This window comes from Hyperolius riggenbachi, chromosome 1 (assembly GCF_040937935.1).
Source record: "Hyperolius riggenbachi isolate aHypRig1 chromosome 1, aHypRig1.pri, whole genome shotgun sequence".
Lineage (NCBI taxonomy): Eukaryota > Metazoa > Chordata > Amphibia > Anura > Hyperoliidae > Hyperolius > Hyperolius riggenbachi.
The window spans coordinates 550,303,318-550,328,418 of NC_090646.1; the positions used below are offsets into that span (position 1 = coordinate 550,303,318).

Genomic DNA, 25,101 nt, shown 5'->3' on the forward strand with positions numbered 1-25,101 from the left:
CGTTTTGCGGTTCAGCACACTGTAACAAAATGAAAAATAATTCACAGGACCAATCAGGATAAAAACGCAAAACGCAAAACGCTAGGCACCCGCTGGGGAAAAAAATACAATGTTGCAAAACACGACCAAAAACGCGCATGAATCCGCTTGCAAACCGCTCAGACAAAACGCTAGCGGTTGCGTTTTGCGTTTGCGGTTTTCAGTGGGTTCCAGGCCTCAATGCTATTGTCTCATATGAGGTTGATTCCGCTTTTCCCATAGTCTCGCAGTTAGCAATCATGAGGCCCCCAACAAGACAAATTCAGCAATCTTGAGGCCCCCAACAAATCATGAGGCCCCCAACAAGACAAATTCAGCAATCTTGAGGCCCCCAACAAGTCAAATTCAGCAATCATGAGGCCCCCAATAAATTATGAGTCCCCCAACAAGACAAATTCAGCAATCATGAGGCCCCCAGCAAGACAAATTCCGCAATCTTGAGGCCCACAACAAATCATGAGGCCCCCAAAAAGACAAATCCAGTAACCATGAGGCCACCAACAAGACAAATTCAGCAGTCATGAGGCACATAAATAGACAGCATTTCAAATAAATAGGCAAAATGCCCCATTAATATGGTAGACACCTCTCACCTGGCTTCTGAATTCTCCTACTGGCTGCTGTGCCTGGCTGGCAATACTATTTTTGTCTGGATTGGCGATGATGTGTGAGCTGAAAGGCCTGGCAGTGATGCTGTGGCCTGACTGGCGGTGATGCTGTGGCTGGGCTGGCTGGCGGTGATGCTGTGGCTGGACTGGCTGGTTGAAGTAAATGCTGGCCTGACTGGTGGTGATGCTGTGGCCTTTTTGCCAGTGATTCTGGGCTGGTTGGCTGCTGGTTATGTTGGGCTGGCTGGCCTAGATAGTTTAGGTAGTGAGAGGTGCCCCACAGTTTAGGTAGTGCCAGGAGCCCCCCAGTTTAAGTAGTTACAGGAGCCCCCCAGCTCAATTAGTGACTGGAGCCCCCCAGTTCAGTTAGTGACAGGTACCCCCCAGTTTAGGTAGTGACAGGTACCCCCCAGTTTAGGTAGTGACAGGTGCCCCCCAGTTCAGCTAGTGACAGGTGCCCCCCAGTTCAGCTAGTGACAGGTGCCCCCCAGTTTAGCTAGTGACTGGTGCCCCCCAGTTCAGCTAGTGACTGGCGCCCCCCAGTTCAGCTAGTGACTGGCGCCCCCCAGTTTAGATAGTGACAGGAACAGGAAAAGTTGTGACTGGGCACACCATCTTAGGTAGGGTGCTTGGTATTGTGGTATAGGCAAACCACCAAAGTATAAGTCCAGAATTCAAATATACCAGCACTCCAGCTTTCTCAAAGAATCACGCTCTTTTATTGAGCTAACATATCCACAGAAATGACCGACAATTGTTTCGGGGCCTCGCAGGGTCCCCCTTTCTCAAGGCGTGTGTGGTTACCAATATCAATAAAAGAGCGTGATTCTTTGAGAAAGCTGGAGTGCTGGTATATTTGAATTCTAGATAGTGACAGGGACCCCCAGTTTAGATAGCGACAGCGACCCCCCAGGTTAGACAGCGACCCCCCCCAGGTTAGACAGCGACCCCCCCCAGGTTAGACAGCGACCCCCCCAGGTTAGATAGTGACAGGGACCCCCCAGGTTAGATAGTGACAGGGACCCCCCAGGTTAGATAGTGACAGGGACCCCCCAGGTTACATAGTGACAGGGACCCCCAGGTTAGATAGTGACAGTGACCCCCAGGTTAGATAGTGACAGTGACCCCCAGGTTAGTGACAGTGACCCCCAGGTTAGATAGTGACAGCGACCCCCAGGTTAGATAGTGACAGGAAACCCCAGGTTAGGTAGTGACAGCGACCCCCCAGGTTAGATAGTGACAGCGACCCCCAGGTTAGATAGTGACAGGGACCCCCCAGGTTAGATAGTGACAGGGACCCCCCAGGTTAGATAGTGACAGGGATCCCCCAGGTTAGATAGTGACAGGGACCCCCCCAGGTTAGATAGTGACAGGGACCCCCCAGGTTAGATAGTGACAGCGACCCCCCAGGTTAGATAGTGACAGGGACCCCCCAGGTTAGATAGTGACAGGGACCCCCAGGTTAGATAGTGACAGCGACCCCCGGTTAGATAGTGACAGGGACCCCCCAGGTTAGATAGTGACAGGGACCCCCCAGGTTAGTGACAGCGACCCCCAGGTTAGATAGTGACAGGGACCCCCCAGGTTAGATAGTGACAGGGACCCCCCAGGTTAGATAGTGACAGCAACCCCCAGTTAGATAGTGACAGGGACCCCCAGGTTAGTGACAGCGACCCCAGGTTAGATAGTGACAGGGACCCCCCAGGTTAGATAGTGACAGCGACCCCCAGGTTAGTGACAGCAACCCCCGGTTAGGCAGTGACAGGGACCCCCCAGGTTAGGCAGTGACAGGGACCCCCCAGGTTAGGCAGTGACAGGGACCCCCCAGGTTAGGCAGTGACAGGGACCCCCCAGGTTAGGCAGTAACAGGGACCCCCCAGGTTAGTGACAGCGACCCCCAGGTTAGTGACAGCGACCCCCGTTTAGATAGTGACAGGGACCCCCCAGGTTAGATAGTGACAGCGACCCCCCAGGTTAGATAGTGACAGCGACCCCCCAGGTTAGTGAAAGGGACCCCCCAGGTTAGATAGTGACAGGGACCCCCCAGGTTAGATAGTGACAGCGACCCCCCAGGTTAGATAGTGACAGCGACCCCCCAGGTTAGATAGTGACAGCGACGGCAACCCCCCAGGTTAGATAGTGACAGCGACCCCCAGGTTAGTTAGTGACAGCGACCCCCAGTTAGATAGTGACAGGGACCCCCCAGGTTAGATAGTGACAGCGACCCCCAGGTTAGTTAGTGACTGCAACCCCCGGTTAGTGACAGGGACCCCCCCAGGTTAGATAGTGACAGCGACCCCCAGGTTAGATAGTGACAGCGACCCCCAGGTTAGATAGTGACAGTGACCCCCAGGTTAGTTAGTGACTGGGACCCCCCCAGGTTAGATAGTGACAGGGACCCCCCCAGGTTAGAAAGTGACAGGTGACAGGGACCCCCCCAGGTTAGATAGTGACAGCGACCCCCAGGTTAGTGACAGGGACCCCCCAGGTTAGATAGTGACAGGGACCCCCCAGGTTAGATAGTGACAGGGACACCCCAGGTTAGATAGTGACAGGGACCCCCCACTGCCCCAGGTAAGATAGTGACAGCGACCCCCAGTTAGTGACAGGGACCCCCTAGGTTAGATAGTAATAGGGATCCCCCCCAGGTTAGATAGTGACAGGTGCCCTTCACTCGTTGTGCAAATTTGGGATTTTACACCCCCCGTGGCCGTCCCCGCTGACAACCCCCCCCCCCCCCCTCACCTCACCTCACAGGCCTTCCCCGGTGACAGGCAGGAGCAGCCCAGCTTCAGACCTCAGTATCAGCCGGCGACCAGTATGCGGGCGCACCGAACTCAGTGAACACCACGCCGTATATGCGGAAGTGATGTCACTTCCGCATATCAGTGCGGTGTCCGCTGGGTCCTAGCGCCCGCATACTGGTCGCCGGCTGGTCGGAGGTATGAAGCTGGGCTGCTCCTGAGTCCTGCCTGTCACCGGGGAAGGCCCCGGGGGGGGGGGACGACACACATAGGTTGTCAGCGGGGACGGCCACGGGGGGGTGTAAAATCCCAAATTTGCACAACATGTGCACTGACTGCAGCGGCAGGGGCGGCAACACAGGACTCCCGGTGTCACCCCCTAAGCATCAAGACACCCGGTGCGGGCCGCCCCTGCCGCTTGACGGTAGGAACGCCACTGGGTCCTACCCCTCGTAAACTTCTACAAGGCATGCCACCTGTTCGGGATCAGTTTCAGATCCCTCGAGCGACATGACTGGGCCAAGGCTGACAGGTGAATGGGTAGCCTGTAGGCTAACAGCGGATTCTGTTCCTATACTGGAGGTGGAGTAGCCAGGGTCGGATTTAGGCCAAGGCCGCCTAGGGCAGTTTCCCAACCCTGTCCTCAAGGCCCACCAACATTACAGGTTTTGCAGGAAACCACACACATGCACAGGTGAGGTAATTAGTGTCTCAGCAGAGCTGATTACTTACCTCTGGATTTCCACAAACCATGCAATGTTGGTGGGCCCTGAGGACAGGGTTGGGGAAACCCTGGCCTAGGGCACCAAAGCAGCTGGCTAAACTGCAAAAGTTGTAATGCAGAGAGATCAGGGGAGCACCTGATCTCCCTGCTGCCAGCCACCTTTCTCTCTGTGCACGTTGGCGATGTGGCGGGCAGCTACAGACTAAAGGTGGCCACACACGATACAATAAAATGATCCGATTTTACAGGAATTCGATAAAAACAATCCTATCTCTCGAAAAAAATCAAAAGCTTTTTTTTCATTCGACTGAAAAATCCGATCGGATTTCCCGTTTTTTTTTATTTAAATCGATCCGGAATGCCAGATATTTCTCTTCAATCTCTACTAAAGATTGTATGGTGTGTGTTGGATTGTTAATTAATATACACACCCTAGCAATTTTCTCTAAGTTTCCAATCATTTTTATCATAATTGTGGAAAAAATTTAACATAGGTGTGTGGTACATTGGTCATATTTTTGAAATGTTACAATCAGTCAGAAAAAGTGATTGCAATTCTTAAATTGAACAGATATTTACAAAATTGTATGGTGTGTGGCCACCTTTAGGCAGCATTGGTGACGGAGGGGAAGAGGAAGCTTCTGCACTGGAGACGAGCAGAGAAGCGAGTGACGCTGATGTCTGCTGTGGTGTGGAGGCTAGCTGACTACCTATACTGAAAGGGGGGGGGGGGGGAGTTGGGAAGGGAGGGATTAAGGGAGTTATCAGGCTACCTATACTGGAGGGGAGATGGGAAAAGGTCATCAGGCTACCTGTACTAGAAGGAAGAGGAAAGGGGGGAGGGTCATCTGGCTACCTATACTGGAGGGAAGAGATGAGGTGTTATCTTGATAGTCGCTACCTGTAGTGAAAGAAGGGGGGGGGGGGGGTGGCTGGTGACATTGGCCTTGGGTGGTAAAGAGTACAAATCCGGACCCGGGAGTAGCACGATCATGACATCAGGTGGCGGGCTGGATAAGCAGAAAAATCAATGGTCTCGACCTTAGCAGCAATCAGTCACAGAATTACCCCTTCGTGGGCTGCGGACTACAGTGTTGCTGTGCCCAACTTAGGCACTTTGCCCCACGTCACCCCCCCCCCAACAAACTATGATCCCTGGGCCCCTGCAGAGTTTTCAGCAATATGGAGACTCACCTGTTCTGGCCGGCATGCTGCTCTATGCAATCTAGCCTTCATTCTTGCAGAGGCACCTTCTCCGTGACCTAGCTCATGTTATTACGTAATATGCCACCAGGTCACTAAGGAGAGGTGCCCCTGCGGAGGATGAAGACAGCACTGCATGGAGCCAGACTTATGGATGAGCGGCCAGACGGGAGAGTCGCTACAATGCTGAAGACACTGCAGGGGCTCCAGGGACCATATCGCCTCTCCTTCCTCCACAAAAACAGCTGTTGCTAGCGTGTAGGCTAGAGACACATCTGTAAAGCCTCAGCCCAGCATTTTCACCCCAGGGATTGGAGCTGAAGCTTGGGTTCATAAACACATACTTACCTAAACACAGGGAAGCATCTGGATCCTAATTAGGCTTCCCTTGCTGTCCTCTGGTGCCCCGTTGCTGCTCATGGGCCCTCTAGCTGACTGCCACAAGCGCGGCCGTCCTGCAGCCGCTTAAGCACTGATGCACCTGCAGAGTAGCACAGAGCCGCTTATGCATGAGCAGCCCTAGCTTACTGCACAGGCATTTCGCACAGATGCAGTACAGCCACACTAGTGCTTAAAGGGAAGGTCCGAGGAACTAAAAAAAAAAAAAAAAAAGAAATCCACTTACCTTGGACTTCCTCCAGCCCCTGGCAGCCAACCTGTGCCCTCGCCGCAGCTCCGTTGGCTCCCGGTCCCCTCCCGTGCAGATGTCGACCTCGCCAGGTCAGCATCTTTCTGCATTCCACTGAACAGCTCACTGAGTCGCACTGACGACATTCGGGCTGTTCTGTGCAGGTGCAGAATCACTGCACCTGCGCAGTACAGTCCGGATGACGTCAGCACGACTCAAAGCCGCTCGCGCAGTCGACATCTTGCGCCAGAGGGGACGCTGGATCACCAGGGTGGAGCGGAGCTGCAGCATGGGCACAGGAGGGCTGGCAGGTGCTGGAGAAAGCCCCAGGTAAGTGGATTTTTTTAATTTATTTTCAAAAATCCTCGGATGTGTCCTTCAAGAGGAGCGTGGCCCAGATCAGATTACCAACAAGCCTTTGTTCGTAATTTTTGGACGGGTTCATGTTTAGTGACGGGGAACCAGAGGACATTGGCTGCCATATTTATTTCCTTTTAAACAATACCCGTTCCCTGACAGCCCTGCTGGTCTATTAGGCTTCAGAAGTGTCTGAATCACACCAGAAACTAGCATGCAGAAAATCTCGTCATATCTGACAATAATGGCAGAAACACCCGATCTGCTGCATGCTTGTTCAGGGTATATGGCTAAAAGCAGAGGTAAATCAACTTATGTATGGGGCTGCTCCGTAGTTCTCATCTCTAAGAAGACATCCATCTTCCAGCTCTCCTGTCCTCACTGCCAATACAGCACGTTCCCATTCCTGCGCGAGATGCAGCGTGCCAGGCCCCCTTATGCAATGCCATGATATGTAGTCAGTTGTAAACACACTTGCCCAGTTGTAAATATCTTCCTGGGTCGCGGCTTAGCTTCCGATTGGAGAAAGCTGGCGGAGAGCGGCATGTAAGGGTGGTGGGAGGTGGAGGAGGACGACACTGATTGACATTTGCAGGTAAACAGAAGGCTAGCGACAGGAGGATTGTCGGTAGCCTTGCACCATTTATCAAGGGGGACAGCAGCAGCAGGACACAGAGGCATGTCATTGTGCACAGAACATGCCTGTGTCCTATTAAGATTTTAAATAACCGCCTTGGGTTCAGCAACATTTTTTCCATGATATACATTCAAAGGGAAAATGCTTAATTCCAAGCAAAATTGTAACCTACTGCCAACATATTTTTGCAAATTGACAAACTATTTGTAACCTTATGCAATAAATTACATAAATTAAATATACTGTATTTGCAATAAATTACAATCTCGTGTTTTCATAATGCAAACATGGAATTCATTTATATTTTTGTGCAAACTTTCAGCAGATCTGGAACTTGACAATTCCAACCATTCCTAGTCCTAATTACAAAGACTCTAGTGCAAGTCCAGGTACCCCCAAGCTCATTTAAAGAGAACCTGTAACTTCAAAAAGTGCCCCTGGGGGGTACTTACCTCGGGAGGGGGAAGCCTCTGGATCCTATTGAGGCTTTCCCTGTCCTCATCCGTCTCATGGTGGCAGCACTAGAGGTCCCCGAATGGTGGGCATGTAAATATTTACCTCCCCAGCTCCAGCGCAGGCGCAGCTCAGGCGGAAATAGCCAACCCCAATCGGGTCCACTGTACTGCGCAGGTGCAAGTCGTCTGCACAGTAGAGCGGACCCAATAAGACTTGGTTATTTCCACTGTAGCCCATCAGGGAGCCACTACTGCGCCGATTTGTTGGTTGGGGAGGGGGGGGGGGGGGGGGGGTGTCCAGCACTTCCACCAAGGGCACTTTATGTTACAGAGTCTAACAATTCAGCATGCCAGATCCTTAAATTAGTGACACCTAAGAGCACTTACACCCCCCCCCCCCCCTCCCTCTTTTGTTGCACAGAAAGAAAATGAAATCTGTACTTCCTGGAAATTTTAGAAAATTGTTGCTGGCTACAAACTGAAAAAACCCTTCATGACTCATAGTGCTGGTTTGTTACAGCAATTACACATTAAAACCCAAGGTAATGTAGAAACAAAAACTAAAAATATGTTCATCAAATTTCTGTCATCAGTGCTGTTTTTGTATTAACCTTCTAAAATTCCAAATAATTTCATGGAGATTCCCACAATGTCTTAAAGCATACTTATAAGGGGGGTTAGCGCGCTCTGTGCTAATGCTACTGAGCAGGAGTTACTTTTGCGCTTGTGCAGTGGAGCCATGCTCACACATGGAGCCACAAACAATATTCAACATTCATGTTGATTGTTTAAATAGTCCCAGCTCAGGAGTGGAGGGGTTTAGAGAGAGTGAGGAAGCCTCTGGATCATCCGGAGGCTTCCCCTACTGAGGAAATTCACTTTTTTCTTTTTAACTTCATTATTAGTAACCCTGAGTAAGGCTTAAGCCAGAAATCTGCAGCTCAGAGCAGTAAACCCCAGCCTGACTCGGGGTTGCCACCAGGAGGTATATGCTGAGCCTGTGCGCAGCAGACAATTGTAACTCTCCTCCCCTGGGATCCAGATGCTGCAGCCATTTATCTTCCTGTCCTCTGAAGCTCTTGATACCTCTGGTGATATCGCTGGTAGGGCGCCACCCGATGGACAGAGGGAGAATTGCAGAACTGGATCCAAGTGAGGTGAGTAATGTGCAAGGCCTAAAATCCGGAAGTATTCAGTAGTCATACTTTACAGGTCCTTTTCAAGCAGTGTTGCTGGCCAGTGCCCTTTTCTTTTGGCTGTGCTCACATCTTTTCTAGGCTCTATGGTCTGCACATGCCAGTAGAGGCAGTGCACAGTAGAGGCAGTGCACAATCTGTTTAGTTTGTACTTGCACATGGCAAGTACAGATGTGCTCATACATGGCAGAAGCACAGCCATAAGAAACCTATTCAGCAAGTTCTTGTTAAATATGTTTAGGAGGGACCCAGCCCTTGAACGGTGGACTGCAGGAGCCTCTGGACTATCCAAAGGCTTCCTACCACTGAGGTAAGTATCTGATTTGTAAATACATTTCCATTTCTGGTATGCTTTAAAGCAGGGGTGTCAAACTCAATCATGCAACGAGCCAAAATCTAAAACAGTCTAAATCGCAGACCAAATTGTTTATTGATATTTAAAAGTTATTGAACAGTCTTAAAGTAGCATAACTATAGTGACTGAAGTGGGGGCTTGGATTCCAGCTCCTCCCCTCTTCAGAATAGCACAGTGGAGCAGTTTTATACTTACTTGCTTTAATGCTGCATCAGGCCTTACCTCTGGCCCTGAGTGCATGTCACATGATCAGGAGCTAAGGAAGGTACCGAGAATGCAGCTACCGGTAGGAGACAAGACAGCACTGGAGCAGGTAAATACAGGGAGTGCAGAATTATTAGGCAAGTTGTATTTTTGAGGAATAATTTTATTATTGAACAACAACCATGTTCTCAATGAACCCCAAAAACTCATTAATATCAAAGCTGAATATTTTTGAAAGTAGTTTTTAGTTTGTTTTTAGTTTTAGCTATTTTAGGGGGATATCTGTGTGTGCAGGTGACTATTACTGTGCATAATTATTAGGCAACTTAACAAAAAACAAATATATACCCATTTCAAGTATTTATTTTTACCAGTGAAACCAATATAACATCTCAACATTCACAAATATACATTTCTGACATTCAAAAACAAAAACAAATCAGTGACCAATATAGCCACCTTTCTTTGCAAGGACACTCAAAAGCCTGCCATCCATGGATTCTGTCAGTGGCCTGGTGCACACCAAAAACCGCTAGCAGATCCGCAAAATGCTAGCAGATTTTGAAACGCTTTTTCTTTTTCTGTAGCGTTTCAGCTAGCATTTTGCAGTTTTGTGAAGCGTTTTTGATGTAGTAGATTTCATGTATTGTTACAGTAAAGCTGTAACTGAACAGCTACTGTAACAAAAACCGCCTGGCAAACCGCTCCGAAGTGCCGTTTTTCAGAGCGGTTTGCGTTTTTCCTATACTTAACATTGAGGCAGAAACGCATTCGCAATCCAAAATCTGCAGCAGCCCGGGAGTATGAGTTTCTGCAAAATGCCTCCCGCTCTGGTGTGCACCAGCCCATTGAAATACATTACCCTAGCGGGTCCGCACCCGCAAGCGGATCGCGAACCGCAGCAGAACCGCTCTGGTGTGCACTAGGCCAGCGTTTTGATCTGTTCACCATCAACATTGCGTGCAGCAGCAACCACAGCCTCCCAGACAGTGTTCAGAAAGGTGTACTGTTTTCCCTCCTTGTAAATCTCACATTTTATGATGGACCACAGGTTCTCAATGGAGTTCAGATCAGGGGAACAAGGAGACCATGTCATTAGTTTTCTTCTTTTATACCCTTTCTTGCCAGCCACGCTGTGGAGTACTTGGACGTGTGTGATGGAGCATTGTCCTGCATGAAAATCATGTTTTTCTTGAAGGATGCAGACTTCTTCCTGTACCACTGCTTGAAGAAGGTGTCTTCCAGAAGCTGGCAGTAGAACTGGGAGTTGAGCTTGACTCCATCCTCAACCCGAAAAGTTGTGGGGCACAAGCTCATCTTTGATGATACCAGCCCAAACCAGTACTCCACCTCCACCTTGCTGGCGTCTGAGTCGGACTGGAGCTCTCTTCCCTTTACCAATCCAGCCACGGGCCCATCCATCTGGCCCATCAAGACTCACTCTCATTTCATCAGTCCATAAAACCTTAGAAAAATCAGTCTTGATATATTTCTTGGCCCAGTCTTGACGTTTCAGCTTGTGTGTTGTTCAGTGGTGGTCGTCTTTCAGCCTTTCTTACCTTGGCCATGTCTCTGAGTATTGCACACCTTGTGCTTTTGGGCACTCCAGTGATGTTGCAGCTCTGAAATATGGCCAAACTGGTGGCAAGTGGCATCTTGGCAGCTGCACGCTTGACTTTTCTCAGTTCATGGGCAGTTATTTTGCGCCTTGGTTTTTCCACACGCTTCTTGCGACCCTGTTGACTATTTTGAATGAAACGCTTGATTGTTCGATGATCACGCTTCAGAAGCTTTGCAATTTTAAGAGTGCTGCATCTCTCTGCAAGATATCTCACTATTTTTGACTTTTCTGAGCCTGTCAAGTCCTTCTTTTGACCCATTTTGCCAAAGGAAAGGAAGTTGCCTAATAATTATGCACACCTGATATAGGGTGTTGATGTCATTAGACCACACCCCTTCTCATTACAGAGATGCACATCACCTAATATGCTTAATTGGTAGTAGGCTTTCGAGCCTATACAGCTTGGAGTAAGACAACATGCATAAAGAGGATGATGTGGTCAAAATACTCATTTGCATAATAATTCTGCACTCCCTGTATTACAGTGCTCCCCTGCACTATTATGTGGGATGATGGTGCCATCATGAGTGTTTTTTTCATGAGGTATACCTGATGAAACTGAGGGGGGGGGGTTTCCTCCGAGAAACACGTCATTTCAATAAACCCACTTTTACTCACCTCCCTGGTCCTCGTTATCAGTACAGACCGTCACTGCGGCATTGCTTAGGAACCGTGCAACGCCTCACTCAGCCGCTAGCGGCAAGTGACAAGCGGAAGCCACACCTCTGTCCAACAACCACTTGGGGAGAGTAGGCGCCGCCGTCACTACCTGGTCATCTTTGCAGCCACCGAAAGACCTTGTGCCAAGTGCCAACTGTTCCCTCTGAAGGCTGCACCCTCGTGACTACCAGGAGAACCCAGTCCTTGGCTGCATTAAAGGGACAAGCACCTACACAGGCTGTATCTCAGTGAGGCCCAGTGCACACCGAAAACCTCTAGCAGATCTGCAAAACGCTAGAGGTTTTTGAAACAGATTTCAGAGCTATTCTAGGCATGTTTAGAGACGTTTTCTAAGCATGCCTAGCATTTTTTGGAGCGTTTTTGTGTAGCAGATTACAAATATTGTTACAGTGAAGCTTTTACTGAACAGCTAATGTAACAAAAACGCCTGGAAAACCGCTCTGATCTAGCGTTTTTCAAAGCAGTTTGAGCTTTTCCTATACTTTACATTGAGGCAGAAACACTTCTGCAAACCGCAAACGTGCAGCAGGAGGCACGTTTGCGGTTTGCTAAAAATCTCAAACCGCTGGTGTGCACTATCTCACTGAGATACATTAGCCAAGCGTTTTCACAGGCGGATGCGGTTGGCGGATCGCTGCTAAAACCGCTCGGTGTGCACTGGGCCTGAGAGCCGCATGAAATGCAGGTGAGACAAGTCTTGGACAGGGGAGTGATGCTTTCTATATATTGATTTTAGAGCGTTCTTTTTTGTCTTTTAACCATTACAGTGGATTGCAGAGCTACCTTAACCACTTGAGGACTAAGGTTCTTAAGCCTTTACCCCCCCTTAAGGACCAGCGTGGTTTTTTTATGATCAGCACAGATCAGGTTGCAGGCAGAGCGATCAGATCACCCCCCTTTTTTTCCCCCTATGGGGATGATGTGCAGGGTGGGGGGGGTCTGATCGCTCCTGCCTGGGACCTCAAAGCCCCCCCTCCGCGGCAAAATTCCCCCCTCCCTCTCACCCCTGGTGATCGGGGCTGCACAGGACGCTATCCATCCTGTGCAGCCTGTGACAGGCTGTCCTCTGTAACATGGCGGCGATCCCCGGACGCCGGGGATCGCCGATCTGACTTACGGTGCTGCTGTAGCAGCAGCGCCATTCAACGTAAACAAAGGAGACAAAGTTCTCCTGCGTTTACATTTAGTCAGCGGCTCGCAGGCTATTCACGGAGACCCGCTCCGTGATCTAACAGGAAACAGCCTTTTCTGATTAATTAGGGAGGCACTTGGCGACGCAGATGTGCGTCGCTGGTCCTCCAGCTACCACTTTGCCGCCGCACAGTATGAGTGTGCGGTCGGCAAGTGGTTAAACTAGAAATGCCAGATTGCACCGCAAATCCCAAACTCCCATTCCAAAATAAAATGGGCACAATTGTTTGGATATTCCATACTATACTGAAATTAGAGGAGATTGGAAAGTCTTGGTGGAAATGTAAGGCCTCGTTCACACTAATGGTGCCCATACATAGTACAATTTTTTTTTCATTTTTTTCGATTAGATAGTTTAGTTTGAGTATTCCGTTAGATCGAATATAAAGATTTTTCTTGATTGAAAGAAAAGATTCTTATTGACTTTCCTTCAATTCGATCGTTTTGGTCAAACAGGAAAAGTGAACGTTTTATTGTACCGTGTATGGGCACCATTAGTGTATGGTGTGCGACACACAAGAACATCAGAAGTGCATAACGGCTGCACGCATTTGTGGCAATACGCAACGCTGACCCATTCACTGCAACACAACACATGGAAACACAGATGGCGTGAGATCGCGTGCCTTGCTTTCCAAACACACGGCCATCTGCATTTGCTAATGTGAACAAGGCCAAACACTGCAGCTTGGCAGTTACATTGGACTGAGACCCGTGAAAGTATATCTTCCACTTTACATATAAGCAGCTAGAGACATAAGAGCATGTTAGTATCCATCATTCTGCTACTCACTGGAATACCCTCCCTCTCTGTCGCTCCACAAATCCTGGACGCTGGGCTGGTCATCACACTGCATGTGCTCCAAGCACAGCGCTGCCTCTCAGCACTTTCAGATGTTTGAAGGGAACCGGCATGACACCATTTTGTAATTAACCCTATTAAAAAAAAAAAAAAAAGCAAGGGTGATTTTATGACATGTATTCACGGTTTACATATAGAATCATGCAGTCACAGTAGGGTTAATTTGGTTACACCGTGGTTATAGGAGGAAATCCTAGCGTCCAAAAGAAGCAAGTGCAGACAGTGGAGAATATACTCCATGCCCTTATAAAATATATTTAGTAGTAAATTAAAATAAATATTTTATTTAAACAGCTTAAATTAAGTACAGGAAAGCACCAATGCTGTGGAGACTTGCATTTTCATTCTGTTATGCACTTAAAGGGAACCTTAACAGAGGGATATGTATGTTTCCTTTTAAACAATACCAGTTGCTTGTCAGTCCTGCTGATCTCTTTGGCTGCCGTAGTGGCTGAATCACACACCTGAAACAAGCATACAGCTATTCCAGTCTGACTTCAGTCAGAGCACCTGATCTGCATGCTTGTTCAGGGGCTGTGGCTAAAAGTATTAGAGACTATTTACAAAATGAGGTTTGCACACCCAGTATATCAATGCAAGAAGCTAATCTGAACAAATATTGGATGCGGAGTCTGTAAACCGAGCCCTCATGGCTCTACACAATCCAGATTCAAAAAAGTAACCCGCACACCATGCAAAAGATTGATGCAAAAAGATTATGTATTACAAAATGGTCATAGCAGCAAATAACACGTAGTTACATCAGACATTACATCACAGAAAATGACAGTGACACTAGAACTCTGGAGTCAATGCATAGTATCAAACATAATGATGCATATCAAGCAATGGGCAGACTAGATGTGTACATAACAACAATCAAGCTGAACAGCACATGAGCAGTCAATGCATCAACTCCATAATATGGATATACCCTATTCATATTATGGAGTTGATGCATTGACTTTGTTATTGTCTTAAGCCCTAGGGCTGATGTTGCTCTTATGCTCATGTGCTGTTCAGCTTGATTGTTGTTATGTACACATCTAGTCTGCCCATTGCTTGATATGCATCATTATGTTTGATACTATGCATTGACTCCAGAGTTCTAGTGTCACTGTCATTTTCTGTGATGTAATGTCTGATGTAACTACGTGTTATTTGCTGCTATGACCATTTTGTAATACATAATCTTTTTGCATCAATCTTTTGCATGGTGTGCGGGTTACTTTTTTTGAATCTAAAAGTATTAGAGACACAGGATCAGCAGGAGAGCCAGGCAACTGATTATTTTAAAAGGAAAAAATCCATATCCATCTCTGTTTAGGTTCCTAGGTTTAGGTTAAAGCTGATCAGAGATAAAAAACTAACTATAGCAAGTAACTTCAATAGTTTATGATGATGTATTCCTGTGATACGAGAGTGGCCATGTTCTGTTTGTCATCATTACACAGGTAATCTGCAACTGCATCTCCACCCCCTCAGCCTGTGAACAATTCACTTCCCCCTCCGCCTCTGAAATCTCTGGCTAGGAACCTCCTCCTCCTCCTCCTCTTGGCCAGACTGAGCTCCCATAAGCCCTTGCTACATAGGTCTGAGTGCTGAGTTTTGGAGAACCTGTGGGCGAGGCTTGTTTAGTTTATAGGGAATTAGAGTATTAAAAAAAAAAAAAAAAAAAAAGGATTTGGCTTGAGGAATGCCCTATAAACTATATGTAAGGAACACAATTATGCAAGGAATAAAAATTAATCTCGGATCCACTGTAATGTACCTGAATACCAGCAATTTTTTGAGTGACCAGTGGTCATTTCCACGATCTTGCAATGTGGGTACAGGAGCGCGAGAAAGCCGCTTAGCTTCACGCCGTGATAACTACCGTCACGGCGGATCGATCGATTCAAGTCTCATTCGCGCCTGTCTTGTAAAGTCAAAGCCCCATTTATCATCCAAACAAATCTGAGCTACGCCCTAAATGTAAACAGAATGTGGACACCTCTTTTTATATGGTATGGAACTGCTCCGTTATACAAGAACCCAAGAATATGTTGTTAGGTCTATAGGCAGATGCTCCTATGTCATCCCATTATATTAGATTGGTGAAAATTCTATGTTTTTATGCAAGGAAGGATCAATTTCACAAATTGTTTGCTGAGCTGCCTCCTATGGTTTCTACAAAAGCAAAAAGAGTAAACAAAGCTACCATGTGGTACAAGCTGACCTACTTCACTTGAACTGCCTGCAAAAATGTGATAAAATATGGTTTTCATGGTCCCAATACTCTGCCTCTCATGATTGTGACCATGTCCTTGTAATGTTGCACACGTATTTAGTGTAACTACACAACAGGATCACTTGTTTCCATTGAATCTAGCTGTGGTAAAACGTAGTAAATTAAAGGGAACCTGAAGCGAGAAGTCTATGGAAGCTGGCTTATGTATTTCCTTTTAAACAATAGCAGTTGCCTGGCAGCCCTGCTGATCTATTTGGCCGCAGTAGAGTCTGAATAACACCAGAAACAAGCATGCAGCCAATCTTGTCAGATCTGACAATGTCAGAAACATCTGATCTGCTGCATGCTTGTTCAGGGTCTATGGCTAAAAGTATTAAGGTGGTCATACACTAGTCGATTTACCATCAGATCGACCAACAGATAGATCCTTCTATGATCGAATCTGATCAGAGAGGGATCGTATGGCTGCCTTTACTGCAAACAGATTGTGAATCGATTTCAGCATGAAACTGATCACAATCTGTGGAGCTGCCGCCTCCCCCCGCCATGTATACATTACCTGCTCCGGCCGGCGCGAGTCCCCCTCTGTCCCCGCTGCTCCTTCTCCTGCTGGGCTCCGGGTTCCGGCTGGCTTCACTTCTTTCTGTCAGGGGAAGTTTTAACAGTAGAGGTCGCTCTACTGTTTAAACTTCCTGTCGGGACAGGAAGTAAGTGAAGCCAGCCGGAACCCAGCAGGAGAAGGAGCAGCGGGGGCAGAGGGGATACGCGCAGGCGGAGCAGGGAATGTATTGCCGCTTGCGTCGGGCGTTCGAACGCCGCTATCGACGCACTCCCGACCCGCCGGCGATCGAGATCTTCCGCATGGACCGATCGACAGGAGCGATTGATTTCGGACGGAAATGGATCATTCTGTCAGCGTTTGTGCAACGATTTCACAGCTGATTCGATCAGTGATCAAGTCTGCTGTATATCGGCGGGAAAATCGTTAGGTGTATGGGCCCCTTTAGAGGCAGAGGCTCAGCAGGACTGCCAAGCAACAAAGAAATAAATATTGCAGCCTCCATATACCTCTCGCTTCAGGTTTCAAAGAATCTAGTCTTGGATGAAAAACTAACTATTGTGGTGATGCTCTGGTACTAAATAATCAATGTTAGAAGCTGGGCTGTGGAGTCAGTACAAAAATCATCCGACTCCAAATCCTCAGTTTATGAAAGCACCGACTGACTCCAACTCCAGGTACCCAAAATGTCTCCGAATGCTTAGTCTAAGGGCTCGTTTCCACTAGAGCGAATCTGCATGCGTTTCCTGCATGCAGATTCGCTCAAACAATACTAGTGGATGGCGCCGTTTCCACTTGTCAGGAATTCTGTGCGGCTCTCTCTGCAGAAAAAAATTTGCAGAGCCATCAGAATTCGCACGCCGCACACCAATCGTCGGTCATGTAACTAAATAGGAAAACCGCAAGCACTTGAGTCTTGCGGTTTTCCCGGCGTTTCCGCGCGCGATTTTGTTAAAAAACCCATGTCAATGCTTGCCGGCATTGACATGGTTAAAACCGCGAACGATTCCGCGTGAAAATCCGCATGAAACCGTCAACGAATCCACAACCGTATGCGGATTCATTGACGCGTTTTCCGCGAGCAAATCGCGCCGCACAAGTGGAAACGTACCCTTATACTTAACAGGGCTATGAATTCGGTACAAAAATCATCAGACCCCTTTGTTTATGAAGTATACCCAGGTGATAACCTGCAGTTCAATTGGACAGCAGTGTCATCGACCAGATGTGGAATTTGACTGGAAACCAGCGAATGACTGCTTTCTGGCTTCCATGTGGATGGATGGTGCCAGCACTGCTATTCTATATGCGGACCACCAATATTTAAAGATGTAGCTGACTGCATCTATAATACATTGCGTGTGTGGGGTCCGGTAAAAAAGCCTCAGGGGGCCACATTCGGCCCACGGGCCTTAGTTTGAGGACCACTGCATTAAACAGTCAGCCTCGCTATAAGAAAGAGAAACCTGACTGAAAAGCAGCAACTTTGACAACCGTGCTACCTTATTTTCTTTTTCACAACACTCCTTACCTGGTAAAGCATATGCATTGTAGCTTTGTTGTAGTACTATTATCTTTCTTGAAATCAAAGAGGCAAGCAATATCCATGACAACATGAATGTGTTATATATGTTGACATATTTCAGTTTGAGCAAAACTTCCTTTTCATGCATCTCTAAAGCCAAGAGGAGGGTTTGGAATGCTGAGTGCTGAAATCTGTGTAATGTGCTGCAGAATGTCAGTGCCACAATGTATGTACTCCACATTTCTTTACTGGGAGTCTATTATCAATTATATTGTTCCTAAGAACTATCTCAGCAGCGAAATGATGCCAGTTTCCTGAAATACCACACGCTATGCAGCGGCATTTTGCTCAACTTTCATCTTTAGACTCTCATCCCTGATATTTTTATTTTACTAGAAATTTTCCATCAGCAAGTTGATCTTAAATTATATTAATTGTATGCAAATTTATATAGCTTGGAAAATAATAGATCAAATTCAAAAGCAGATTATTTTGATTGGAAAATTCCAAACTACATAGATTTGTGTAAAATGAAGATACTACGTGTTTCTCACTTGTAATTGGAGCCTCATCTCCACTGTATGAGCATATTATGGCCCAGACCAGACTATGACGTGTGCTGTGCAAAGTGACAGCGCATGCGAAGTCACCTTTCACAGCATGGACCACTTATTCAATGTCTCCATTGTGTCTGTAATGCTGGGAATACATGGCCCAATTTTGAGCCATTAAGATGGCTTGATAGATAATTTCCGACATGTCCAATCTCCCGCCCGATCGTTTCGCTGTTCGATTCCGGATTGAAGTGAATGGAAAAAGATAAAAAAAACGAGCAGAAGAGAATTGACTGCGGAATCGAGCAGCGAAACCATCGAACGGGGGAATCGAGCGGCAAAAATCGAGCCGTGTATGCCCAGCATAACATCAAACACATCATACATAGCATGGCCATTATGACACGTCCAAATTTTGTCCAGAACAATTGTGCAAGCCAGTTTTCTTTGTTTTCAACAGCATTTCCTGAACAGCAGTTTAACCACTTAATGACCGCCTAACGCCGATAGGCGTCGGCAGGTCGCAGTGGGGTAGCCATGGAAACGTTCCATGTCAGTTCATGGAGAGTGTCCCTGTGAACAGCCTGCGAGCCTCCGATCGCGGCTCGCAGGCTAATTGTGAAAAAGCGGGGAAGAAATCCCTGGTGTTTACATCCTACGGCGTTCAGAACGGGATTTCCTTTTGGGAAATTGCGCCGGCAGCGATCGGAAGGAACGGGCGGACGCCGCAGGGAGGGGGGGAAGCATGTAGCTAGCGCTAGGCTAGCTACATGTTAAAAAAAAATTAGCTTAAAAAAAACCCTCCCGCGGCCGAGCGCCGCTCAAAATCAGAACGCCAGGGAGGTTAAATTAACTGCCAAAATAGTAAGATACCAGCCAGCCTCCCTAATCACTTGCACAATATTTTGTATTAGGCTTTGCAACTGCTGTTCAGGAGAAATGCTGATGAAAACAAAGAAAACCCTGAGAATACCCCATGAATAGATGGGCTGACCCATACACAGAGCAGGCATCCCTATAATTTCAATTATCTCTACTAGTGAAATATCATTGCAGTGTACCCAGTAAAGCAGATGGGGTGAAAAAAATGTACCATAAATGATTACTTCCTGCTCTATGCATAGTTACAAAGCAAAGGAGGAAGACAATTCTGGGCAACTAAGGTGGGGGGGGGGGATGACGACGACAAATTAATACAGTCAGAACCACTGACAGCAATAAGAAAAAAAAAAAAAACACTCAAAGGTTAGAAGCCAACTGTAAAGGTGGCCATACACTGGTCGATTTGCCATCAGATCGACTAGCAGATAGATCCCTATCTGATCGAATCTGATCAGAGAGGGATCGTATGGCTGCCTTTACTGCAAACAGATTGTGAATCGATTTCAGCATGAAATAGATTCACCATCTGTGAAGCTGCCGATAGATGCCTTCGATGATAAAATTCCGACATGTCCGATGTTCCGCTCAATTTGTTTCCGCACTATTTCTTATAGAAGTCAATGGGAAAAAGATAAGATAAACGAGTGGAAGATAAGAGAATCGAGCAGAAAATCGAATGGCTAATAAATCGAATGCCGAATCGAACGCAAAAAAGTATCGTGTAATCCCAGTATAAGATTTACCTGCCAGATAGATAATTTCCAACATGGATTTACACCCTAAATTCCCTGGAACCTGTGGGCCTAAACTACAGGTGTCGAACTCTAGGCCTGGAGGGCCAGATCCATGCCAGTGTTTAGGATGGGCTGAAAACAGAGGAATGTGTTCTACCTGATGGACCACACCTTTCCTGATTCAGACCCATAAATTAATCTGAGCTGTGTAAAAAAAGTGTGAGTACCTCGGCCCTCGTAGGACCGGTTTGACATCCCTGGCCTAAACAGTGATTTGGACTTTGCCCCATTCCTATAAATCATATGGCATGTTGTCTAGAATGGGTAAAGTTTCCCTTTAATGACTGATGCTTTGTGAACTTTTGTCTGCTGACTTACGCTCTTCCTCCCCATTTCTGGACTCCGACAGCCCCCACTTATGTTTACGTCAGCGGAACCTGCATATAGCGATGTGATCCTTATATACTAAATAGGATGTTGGGACATCAACTGTACATGGACTGTTTACCTCTGATTACGCGTTGCCCTGGTTACAGGGGCTCCAATGGCGAGAGACAGAGCTTAAGTGTTTATAAGCTTATGAGCTTGGTGATTGGATGAGCCAACGGGGCGGTGTAGCTAAGTGTAAGTCTCGATGAGATCACGCAGCATAACCCCGCCCAGCTTCCGGTCTGTCAAGTTCAGAGTCTCCCCATGCTGAAACACATAAAGGGAAGTGGCGTTTGCATACCCGCACACACACCCAGTTGAAGCTCACGGAGGGCGGGTGCAACGCGTCGGTGGGCGGGGCTTTACCCCGTGAGATTCAGTGGAGCGCTCTGTAACTGTGGTCAGCTGACCTTTGTGCAATTCAATTACGATTCTATTTACGATCCGATGAAATCCAACATGTCCGAGCGGGATTCCATTCAATTCGATTTGCCATTGTTTTGCAATAGCAAATTGAATCCCAATCGGACATGTTGGATTTAATCGGATCGTAAATAGTCGTAATCGAACCGCACAAAGAATCGCATAGTGTAGATGGGGCTTTACAGGCAGAGAATCAGCAGGACAGCCAGGCAATCTGCATTGTTTGGAAGCCTATTCCATCTCTAGCCAAACACTTACTGTCGGCCATAAAATAAAAAATCAATTCTTTATTTTTATCTGGTAAACCAGTAAAGAGGATGTTAACCAGGCAATGCAAAAGTTAAAATCACTACTACTTTTCTTATTGATAAATTATCATCCTCCAATTTACCTGACTTTTTTGGTGCCCCCCAAATCCTTTGTCTCCCCTATGCAGCTGGCATCCCCATACTGGGAGATCCTGTTTTGTGAGGCTACATTTATTTCTTGTAATTTTGCCACTTTGCCTCTTGACACAGACCTGACCTGTCAGTGAACTCGAAACTACCAAAATCATCTCCCTTCAAACGCCCACTGCAAGAAATGTGAGACGTTTCAGCTACATACAGGAGACAATCTGTGATTACAACTTCTGTCCTGCCCAGTTACTCATCTCAGTAACTACGATGATGATGATGATGATGAGAACGGTAATACTTCCAGTATTTGTATAGTGCGTTTCTCCTGTGAGACTCAAAACACTTATGAGGCAGCCACTAGAGCGCACTCAGAGGGCAATAGCAGTGTTAGGACGTCTTGCCCCAAAACTCCTTACTGAATAGGTGCTGGCAGAGCCCTTAACCATTACACTATCCAGCCACTATTATTTCAGTTGGATTTACATTTGCTTGCAGGTACTTCAAGTATCAATGATCTGATAAATACACAGAACGATGTACTGAACTCAATAAAATTAAAATTAAAGTGGACCTGAAATCATGCACAGGACAGAAGGAAAACAAATGCACCCTGTATGTAGTTAAATAGTTTAGCCTTTTTAATTCCCCCTCATTTGTGTCTAATCACAAGTTGTAATTTTATCTCCCCCTGTGTCACCTGACTGCCATGGCAGAGATGGCAAATAAGCTCATTTTAAAGCAAAGGATGTTAACAATATATGTGCTTTCATTAATCAGGAAGTAGAAACCGTGCAGATGTATTCTTGGATTTCTATCAGCTGCAACTAAAATGTTTTTCTTTAAAGATTATTATGCTGTTGCGTATCCTTAAGAGCAGAAAAGAGCTCTGAGTTCAGGTCACTTTAACACAGATCCTACAAGTTTAGGGGGTATGATATGCAAAGTATCAAAATCTTTCTCTATTGCAAATCAGGTCAAACATTTAGATAGGACTGTAGCCTGGATTGCCATCACTCAGGAGGTAAAGGAAAATCTTTAACATCTTGGCCTCAATTCACTAAGATCATGCTGGAGATAATAAGGCAAGAGAAAACTTACCTCCACACAGTGAGAGACTTATCTTATCTCTTCATTCCTTACGTTACCTCCTCTGTGGTTAATTGACCTCCTCTGTAGTTACTTTACCTCCTCTGTAGTTATTTTCACACACAGTTAATAAACAGCCTGTCTTTAACTCTGGAGTTATTTTAAGGATTGGAGAGTTAACTTAAAGACAGAGGAGTTAACTTTAGGTTTGCCTGAGGTAAAATGTTGCCTGAATACTACATGCCTTATCACCATGGTAACAACTATAGAAACGTTATTAAAGACAGGAGATAAGCTTAGTGAATTGAGGCCCTTGTCCCTTAATATAACCCGGTGGAGGCCAATTCAGCTCAGTAGAAAAACATTCATGTACTGGGATACTTTTTCATGCAAATCAGGAAGAACACAAGCTGATTACTCCATGGAGAACAGAAGAGGCTTTTTCCCCCTTCAATTAATTCTTTTCACTTTCTGGCACTCGTAACTCACTTGGAAGAAAGTTTCGTGAACACAGTCCAGTTCTCAAGGCCCTAACAATGCAGTTTGGGCATTTAATTAGCAGGCTGTCACTTGAGCTTCCATCAAAAGGTTCCTCTAAAATAGCAACATACAGACTGATTGCACAAGCAAAACGATTTCCAGAGCATGGAAAACGTGATTTACAGTAGCTACGTCAGAGAATCGAACTAAAATGTGTGTTCCTGGGCTGTATAGTCAGAAAAGTTGCTCAATTTAAAAACATCAAGTAGAAGGGATGGAAATGAGGAGCTGACAGCCATACTAGCTAAAAGAAAAAAAACAAACCCACATATATAAGTAGATAAATGCGTGCTCTACTTACATAACATATGTATTGCACTGGCCACATTTTGATTTTAGTGATCTTTCTATAGTAAGAGAAAATCTCTCAGGATTCCCTATTTTAACTGTATCTTGAAGCCAATCCTGATGTAATTTCCTCCCTCACTCGCCTCTGCCTGATCTTCAGGCCTTCCCACCCAGCTCTGCTATAGAAAGAACATTGTCTCAGCCTGAGAAATACTGGCCAGATAGGAACAAAGGTGTGGGAGGGGAAAACAGGAGGGAAAGAGGCTTCAGCCAATCAGGCTGCATTAGTTAAGTCTGAGGGGAAATAAAAAAGCAAAAACAAAACAAAAACAAACAAAAAAAGACAACCCAGCATGCCTTGACCCTGTACCAAATAAGAGTCAGGTAAACTGGGGAATGATCATTTATCAACAAAAGTAATAGTGATTTTAACTTTTGGATTGCCTGGTTAGCATCCTTATTACTTGTTTACCAGATAAAAATAAAGAATTGATTATTTTATGCCCGACGGTTCCACTTTAAGGTACCCACACACAGATTTTCTCATTTGATTACTTGCAGATTCGATTCATCTGCTGGGGATCGATTACCCAATGTCATATCGATCGATTTTGACAAAAAAATTGATTGAAAGTATCGATCGGAAAGGATGGAAAATTTAAAAATCAGGGGCAGGGCAAAAGCATTGGCAGATCGGTGGCCTATAGCTTTTCACAGAGCAACTCTGCAGTTCATTCAATTTTTAATAGATTCCCTGCTGGAGTCTATAGGACACGGATGTGCAGGGTGTGGTACAGATCGATTCTTTTCAGAAAGGAATCAATCGTTTTGAAACATTGGATGGAAATCTATAAGTGTATGGCCAGCTTTAAAGGAATAATAAGGCACAGATGCCTATATAAAGAGCATATCCTCAAACCAGATTTTGGGTGATAACCTGTTCATCACAACATTCTGGGATCCTGGTGAGGAAATCACCCTCATGCTCTTAAAGCGGAATATAACCCTGCATTTCAACTTTGCTCTAAAACATTATTTACAGTATATTATATGCAACCAGCATTTTTTTTTATTAGACCAGCATTGGAAGGGTTACACAGGGCTTTAAAGTTCCTTGAGATTTCTGCAGACGCATCCGAACCTGAAAAAGATACATTTTGTTTACATAAATGTATCTAAGTGTTGAATGTGACTCATCTCTCTCACTGAGAAGGAGCTTGGAGGACAGCCAAAGAGTGTGTAACTGTTTATCAATAGATACATAGAATGTAACAATCTGAACTTCTGCATATCTCTCCAACTTGAAACGTCTGTGTTTAACCCTTCCAATGCTGGTCTAGTAAAAAAAAAAAATGCTTTTTGCATATAATATGCTGTAAATAATGTTTTAGAGCAAAGTTGAAATGCAGGGTTATATTCCGCTTTAAAAAAAAGGTATGTACACACCTTTCACAATGTCACCCGTCGGGGGAGGCAGGAAAATTGGGCACATATGTGAAGTGGACAAATCGGGCACTGTCATTCACTTTAATGTTGAATATCAGCTATTGAGAAGTGCTTTTGAAAACAAAGAAAACTGAGAATCCCCCATGAGGAGATGGACTAGTCCGAAACCTGTCGGTTCTGACAGGATTTAACTGCTTATTTTTTCACTGGAGTGGTCCTTTAATGAATATTGGCTGTAAACAACAAAGTTTTCCATTCGAAATTTTTTTTTGGAGTGAATGAAAAGTGTGTGGCCCATTGAAAAATACAATAAATAAATAATTGATGTGTAGAAGCATGCATATTTATGTACAGCATCACAATGGGTTACAAGCTTTCAGGTAAACACGCTGGATGGCAGATACAACATCTATACACCCACCATTCAAGGATAATAACCCTGCCATGTTTACTCATGCCAGCAGGCTCATGCCATGAGTATACACTGTTTACACTGATATTA

General features: G+C 46.0%; 1 protein-coding gene across 5 annotated transcripts in view; it reads right to left on the reverse strand.

The window, feature by feature from the left end:
* The window catches only part of APC (APC regulator of WNT signaling pathway), a 148,591-nt gene extending 128,029 nt beyond the window's left edge, over positions 1–20,562 (reverse strand). For 4 of the 5 annotated variants that reach the window (XM_068247335.1, XM_068247331.1, XM_068247317.1 and 1 more), the window contains exons 1-2: positions 20,368–20,452; positions 13,437–13,579 (exon numbers count right to left, since the gene is read on the reverse strand). The gene's annotated coding sequence lies outside the window, so the exon portion shown is untranslated. Of the gene's footprint in view, positions 1–13,436; positions 13,580–20,367; positions 20,453–20,497 lie in introns of those variants that run through there. The other variant, XM_068247323.1, reaches the window with a different exon arrangement.
* Between the last annotated feature and the right edge of the window lie 4,539 nt (positions 20,563–25,101).